General features: G+C 38.6%; 1 pseudogene; it reads left to right on the forward strand.

The window, feature by feature from the left end:
- The first annotated feature begins 1,322 nt into the window (after positions 1-1,322).
- LOC149229656 (callose synthase 3-like) lies at positions 1,323-4,093 on the forward strand (annotated as a pseudogene).
- Positions 4,094-7,169: the final 3,076 nt, after the last annotated feature.

A 7,169-nucleotide genomic window follows, 5' to 3' on the forward strand; every position in this document is an offset into this window, starting at 1 on the left:
ATAATAAATATTTAAACTTAAATAGTAATATCCAGTTTGTTTTACTGCAGTAATTAAACATTTACAATTTCTAGAATCACACATTGAACTTTTATTCGCCTAAAACTCACCATTGGGGATGTCTCGTCATGGTTTCGAAAACCCATGACCAAAAATCGGCCACGAGAAGCCACAATTGACCGCATGGGGAAAACGCAGAGATATGGAAACAAAGGGATGAAAGATGCATTGTCTTTTTGCTCGCAGTAGATAATGCTTCAGACGAAGCATTTTCGTAGAATATCAAATCCCTGCCATTGAATAAAAGTCAAAGTGGGTTCATCCTCCGGCGAATGAGTGTTTGTGGTTGCATTGTGGGACAACTAAGTAATTGGCAGCTTGGTTGGTGTTCATGATAAAAATTTTACACTTAATTAAATTTCATACATTAAAGTTTTTGAATAATTAAATTTTTGTAACTCTTTATATATATATATATATTTATTAATGGATTTAGTTGTGTTAATAAAATAAAACCATTTTCTTTAATCTAAAAACCTACCTAACCATTTTTATCCTCTACCTTCCTCTATATTTCATATTAATAGATATCTTCTATTATGACTTTTAAGTTCAACCAAAATGTCTAGAACACATCCCCAGGACATCAAATTCCAGGCAAAGCCAAAAACATCTAAACAGAGTTATTTGTTTTTAATGGTGGGTGAAATTTAGAAAGTTTTATTTTCTAAATTATATCAAATTTTCTTTTATATAATAATAAAGCTGAACTAATTCAGCAATTGTGGTGTTCAATTACATGATGTAATATAATATAAGGCTGGCTCACTTGTCCAGGGACTTCGATTATATTCATTGGGCAAATTCTGCATTGAAGCGCTTGCCACCTCGTTGCTAGTTCTATCCCACGCGATACACAATTTGAAAACTTATGTCCTAACTAGGTTTAAGTTTCATATGAAGATTTAAACAATAATCGTTTAATAAATTTGATTTCTAATAGTAAGACATGATGATAATAATAATAATATTTAAACAATATATTTTAATAATATTTAATAATAATAATAATAATATTATAATACAGCTTGAGTGGGCCTAATGGTTAAGAGCATGTGTTTCCTCCTAAGAGGTCACGGGTGTTATCACAGAAAATTCTGTTGCCAAATTTGCTTAGATTAGTTTCAGGGCAAAGTGTTTCCGCAGCGCATCAATCCTGTTTAGCAGTTTCACAGTGCTACAGGTTTAGGTGGTTTCGTAGCGCGCTACAAAACGGGGGATTTGTCCGAAACCATAACTCACCCATATCACTTTTGTCTCCTATGGGTTCTGTGGGAATGTCTGGCTCGACATGTCACAGTGCAGGTTATTATCATCAATATACAAATAATACTGCTGTGTTTTTCATCTTCAAGGTTTTCTCTATAATCCCACTATATTGGTCAAAGTTCTGGTATCTAGTGGAGGTCAATATCCTAGCATGCCTATTGTACAGAGTTCTGCTTTCTTTCAGAAATCTGCATCAAGTGGGAATCTCACAGGAAATGGCACAAGTATTTAGGACGTAAATCCAGCCTTTGGTTACCCAACATCCAACAGGATCTGCAGCAGTGGAAAATTCTTTATATGGGATTATACCTTCTTATTTGGGGGGAGGCTGCAAACCTACGGTTTATGCCAGAGTGCCTCTGTTATATCTACCATCATATGGCATTTGAGCTGTATGGGATGTTAGCTGGCAAGGTGAGTCCTACAACAGGGGAAAATGTAAAGCCAGCATATGGAGGTGATGAGGAGTCCTTTCTCAGAAAAGTTGTGACCCTCATCTATGAACTCATTGCAATGGAAGCCAAGAGAAGCAAGGATGGCACTGCAAAACATTCTCAATGGAGGAATTATGATGATCTGAATGAATATTTCTGGTCAGTGGATTGTTTTCGGCTAGGATGGCCAATGCGTGCAGATGCAGATTTTGTTTTTATATGCTACCAGGAGATGGCTGTAACTCTAAAGAAAAGCCTTTAACTGATAGAAACAGATGGCTGGGCAAGATGAACTTTGTTGAAATCCGTTCCTTCTGGCACATTCTTAGAAGCTTTGATCGAATGTGGACCTTCCATATTTTGTCTTTACAGGGAATGATAATTCTTTTCTGGAATGGATCGAGCCAGCCAACTGGAATCTTTAATGAAGTTGTTTTTAGAAAAGATCTTGAGTATTGTTATCACCACCGTAATATTAAAGCTTGTTCAAGCTATTCTAGATATAATTCTTAGCTGGAAAGCAAGGAAAGCCATGAAGTCATCAGAAATTCTAAGATATGTTTTGAAAGTTGTCGTTGCTGCTGCATGGGTAATCATCCTCCCAGTCTGTTATGCTCACGCATGGATAACCCAATTGGTCTTGGTAAAATTTTCAAGAACCGGTTTGGTGACAAGTGGGAAAGCCCTTCATTATACATTTCTGCAATCGTGTTCTAATCTGGTTCCTAATGTACTTGGGGAAATATTGTTTTTATTGCCCATGATAAAGCGATTTATTGAAAGCTCGAAATGGCGCATTGTGAGTATCCTGATGTGGTGGGCACAGCCTTCACTTTATGTTGGTTGGGCAATGCACGAAAGTCAGTTTTCTCTCTTCAAGTACACAATGTTCTGGATCCTACTTCTTGTAACCAAACTGGCATTCAGCTACTACGATGAGATTCATCCATTGATTGGGCCTACAAAGGCTATTGTGACAATGCATATTAGTGCATTCGAATGGCATGAATTTCTCCAAACGCAAAAAACAACATTGGCGTGGTGATTGCCCTCTGGGCTCCAATAGTACTTGTTTATTTCATGGACATACAGATTTGGTATACCATTTACTCCACTATCTTTGGAGGTATCTATGGTGCCTTTCGCCGACTTGGTGAGATACGAACATTGGGGATGCTGAGGTCAAGATTCCGATCTTTGCCTCTAGCTTTCTATGCACATTTAATACCACCTACATAAAAACAAGAGGGTGGAAAGTCGAGTTTCTGCACTGATGATTGAACGACAGCAATGTGCACACATGGCATGCATCAGAGCATGGTAATGAACACATGGCACTGTAAATGGAGGATGATGGTGATATCGACGGATTCAGCATCCAGCCCATCATAATCAATAGGGTTCTTTCTACACCTCATAAATGGCCATCGATTTAGATTCAAAGCCAATTCCGAAAGAGGTACAGGAACATGGTGAATCGTTCTGAAGTTGACAAACATTTATAGCCAGTTTTGGGGAAAGAGCAACATCACAGCTGCTCGTTGGCCATACTGTGAGGGAAATTTCTTTCGAGATAAGATGGAAGAAGAGAACTGGAATTGCAGATAGAATCTCAGAAGTTTCTGCAGTGATCGATATACAAGCAGTTGTCGGGGCCTATTTGGCCTGCCGAGAATTTGATCGCCTTAAATGTATTGTAAGTTTACAAGCCCATGTTCGTGAACGAAAGCAGGCTGCAAGAACTCTGCGTTGTGCGCAAGCAATTGTCAGATTGCAAGCTTTGGTTCGTGCTGGTCGAGTGTGATTGTCAGAAAAAGGATATGCAAACATTTACAGTGGAATTCCTGGTTATTAAGTGCATAGTGTCAGATTGATCTGCATATTGGTGCGTGTATATTATCTTTGGGTCAGCATATACCAGTGATCAAGGGGAAAAATTGAAGAGGTTGATTTTGCCAGAGAAAGCAGATATTCTAATATCAGAGCCCAAGGGAATATTATTACTCAATGAAAGAATGCTAGAAACATATGTGATTGTGAGGGACAAGTTCCTTGGTCCTACTGGAAAAATGTTTCCCACTATAGGCAGGATACATATGGCTCCTTTAGTGGGCTATTTCTCCCAGCCTGTTGCAGATGGTCTTGACCCAAGATTGCTTGTGACCCCTGGAACAAAGGCAGTCAGTGCAACAAGGAACATCTTTACAAACACACATGAGCAATCACCGAACAAAGTGATGCAAACTGCAGGTGGTACTCTTGATAGTCTTACTTATCGGCTAAATCTTGAAGATTTCTCAGCTAATGCTCGGATGAAAATGCCCATTTAAGCCAAAGGAATATGGTTAGAGTATCTTTGACTACAGAGGATAAACAAAGGTTTTCTGCTGCTTTGGATTGAGTATAGTTTCGAGGAGAATGCAGAATTGTTGGTTGCTTCATGCCAACAGTTTTTCTCAGGGATCCTCCAAGGTCTTTACACCATCCACAGGTTGTGAGTCTATTATGTATTTCAAAAGACAGTCAAAAACCTGCAAGCTCAATTGTTGAGGCATATAAATTAGTCACGAAGCATGTAAAGGTGCAAGTTTTGATATATTTTATGCTCAAGTATGCAATGGTCATATTGTTTTCTGAGTCGAGTGTTGTCACAGCATACTACCAGAAGTTATTGAAGGTGTGAACCTTTTCTTATTATCAAAAGTCATGTCCTCAAGGTTAGCACGAAGGGCCTACAAGGTGGTTTGCTGTCCACAGGAGCTGGAACATTGGCTCGAGTGTTTGCAGATGGGAAGACCACATTCAGTGTCTCAAAAATGATTGCCATAATGTTTGCGCGGGGGAGTGTCCACTTCTTAGAGAATTGAAGGTTTTAATGGTAAACTCTGTATCCATTCTTGTGTTACACTTGTTTACCAAGGAAGCCTCCAGCATGTCAGGAGCATGGTGTTACCCTATTCTCTTGGGTTATTAAAGAATTAAAGTATCCACTGCTGCATACTCGGTGATGGGGGACCAGAACCGAAAGTTTAGGGATATTTTCAGTCAATACAGAACAGATCAAAGCCTTTGGTATTCAAAGCCAGCATGGGACATTAATTGCCCATCTTATGCCATCTCATGCTATCTCAGCTGAACGAAGAGAAAGCCAGGTGTCAAAGCTGCAAGGAGGAATCTTAATTGTAATAAATGCTATGTCCAGCATGATGTAGAATTAGGATTTTATTTGCTTTAGAATTCCAGTGCTGTAGATTAGTAGCCTGCTGTATTTATTAGTTGGTTTTAAAAAGTTAGTAGGTGTCATCATAGGGAAATTATTGAGCTCTCCTCACGGGGGAGGAGGGAGCTCGAATCAGGTAGAGGAAGCATTCTATATAGAGCTGAAAGATGAATGTAATAAGGGTTGGACATTTTATACAAAAACAGAGTTTATTTGGGCCAATGTAAAGACTTGTTACAGTAATAGTAAAACAGTGGTTGTTTCTTCTCAAGATTCTCAATGGATTATATTGTTCAAATATGATGGTGGTGATTTCTCTTAATGTTCTTTTACAGCCTTGTTATAACATAATCACTCAGAATTCATTTCTAATGCTCTGACTTCCTGTATGTTTGGCAAGCTGTGGTTTATGTGAAATATGTTTGAACATCTAATGCAAAGAGCCTTGACTTCCATGAAATGACTGTGCTTTGTTTATTAAATGTGTGAGACTCCATAGCCCAATGAAGACCAATTTGATATGTGTTCAACCAGCTTTTGTTTTCATGAATGAGTGAAGAGTTAGCCATCTGCTGTTGTGATTGATTTCTATCAAAAGTCTGTGAGAGAGCCCTCTCTGACTAGGAAGGCTAATTCCTAGTCTAAAGTCTGGTTGAAAGAGTTACATAAAATCTTACTTGGTTGCAGCCCTTAGTAGTGATTTTGTGATAACATTTTGGTGCGTCTGCCGGGAGTCTTATGATTATTTATTCCCGAAGTTTGAAGATTGAATTTCTGAAGGTAGTAGGAGTTCAAATGATTTTCGAGGCTGCAAACCTACCTTGGCGACTCCATTGTTGAAGAATTCAAAGTTCATACATTCATGGTGATTCCACTGGAGTTATGAAGGACCCAGAAGCTGCCATTCTTAGTTCAAGGTATGCATGCATAGATTTCTCAGGAATTCATGGTTTCCCAAATCATTTTCCCAAGGATGCATATTTTCTAAGGAATGGTCCAAAATTCAACGGAGAAGATTTGAGTTTAACCTTGAGGCATATAACAGATTTTTGTCATTTTACTGAGCTTCTTAGAGTTAAACATGAGGATGTTTGCATTATGTTATTTTATGATTCACTTCAAGGGAAATGCAAACAATGGATTCAAAGTTTTCCTACCAAATCTATTAAGTCATTTCAAGACTTTTGGCTTATGTTTTTGGAGGAATGGATAGATAGGTCAGAGGTGGTGGTAAACTCTCCTTCAGTTGAGGGTTTCAAACAATGGAATGATGATCATAGTGAAGAAGAAACAAATGAATCTTTTTCTTTGTCCTTATCCTCATATCTAAAATCCTTTGACTGCAAGGCAGAGGAAAGGATGAGATTTTTGGATGAATTTGCCAAGGACCTTGAAAAAGAAATTGAAGGTTTAGAAGGACAAATTCAGGCATACAATTTTCATGATCATGATCATTATTCTCAGAAATTTTCTATGGCAGAACGCAAGGAGACAATGCTGGTTCCTTTCTCTTTCACGATTGAGGAACTGAACACTGTGGTTGAAGATCAGTTTGCACAGCTGGAAAGTTACAAGGAAAATCAAGCTGATCATATATTCTGGGATCCTATAGCTGATTACATGGAAGAGTTTTACTCTCCAGTGTTTTAGTTTTCCTATAAAGATCAGAGGCAGTTTCAGTGGCAGCGGTCATCACACTGTCAGATTGGCTCTGAACTCCAATGCGGTCAAAGAAATCAAATATCAGATAAAGCAGAGGATTGGCTACATTGGAAATTTCATATTGATTGAACAGAAAGAAGTTGAAATTGTTAGGGTAGGTAGGTATAGGTAAATGCAAATAAGCTCAAGGTTAACTGAGCATTTCTTTTTTCAATAGATGTAGCTTTCTTTCTCCTACAGTCATGCTTGTCAAGCGAATTTCTGTTTGTCACAAATGGATAAGGCACTGGAGCTGCATGGTCTTAGTGTACCACAAGGGCACACTATCCCAAGTGGAGCCACTGTTATCACTGAAAATTCTGTTGCCAAATTTGCTTAGATTAGTTTCAGGGCAAAGTGTTTCCGCAGCGCATCAATCCTGTTTAGCAGTTTCGCAGCGCTACAGGTTTAGGTGGTTTCGTAGCGCGCTACAAAACGGGGGATTTGTCCGAAACCATAACTCACCCATATCACTTTTGTCTCCT

This window comes from Pinus tabuliformis, chromosome J, assembly GCF_031772625.1.
Source record: "Pinus tabuliformis cultivar Carrire ecotype Pingquan chromosome J, CPIR1, whole genome shotgun sequence".
NCBI lineage: Eukaryota > Viridiplantae > Streptophyta > Pinopsida > Pinales > Pinaceae > Pinus > Pinus tabuliformis.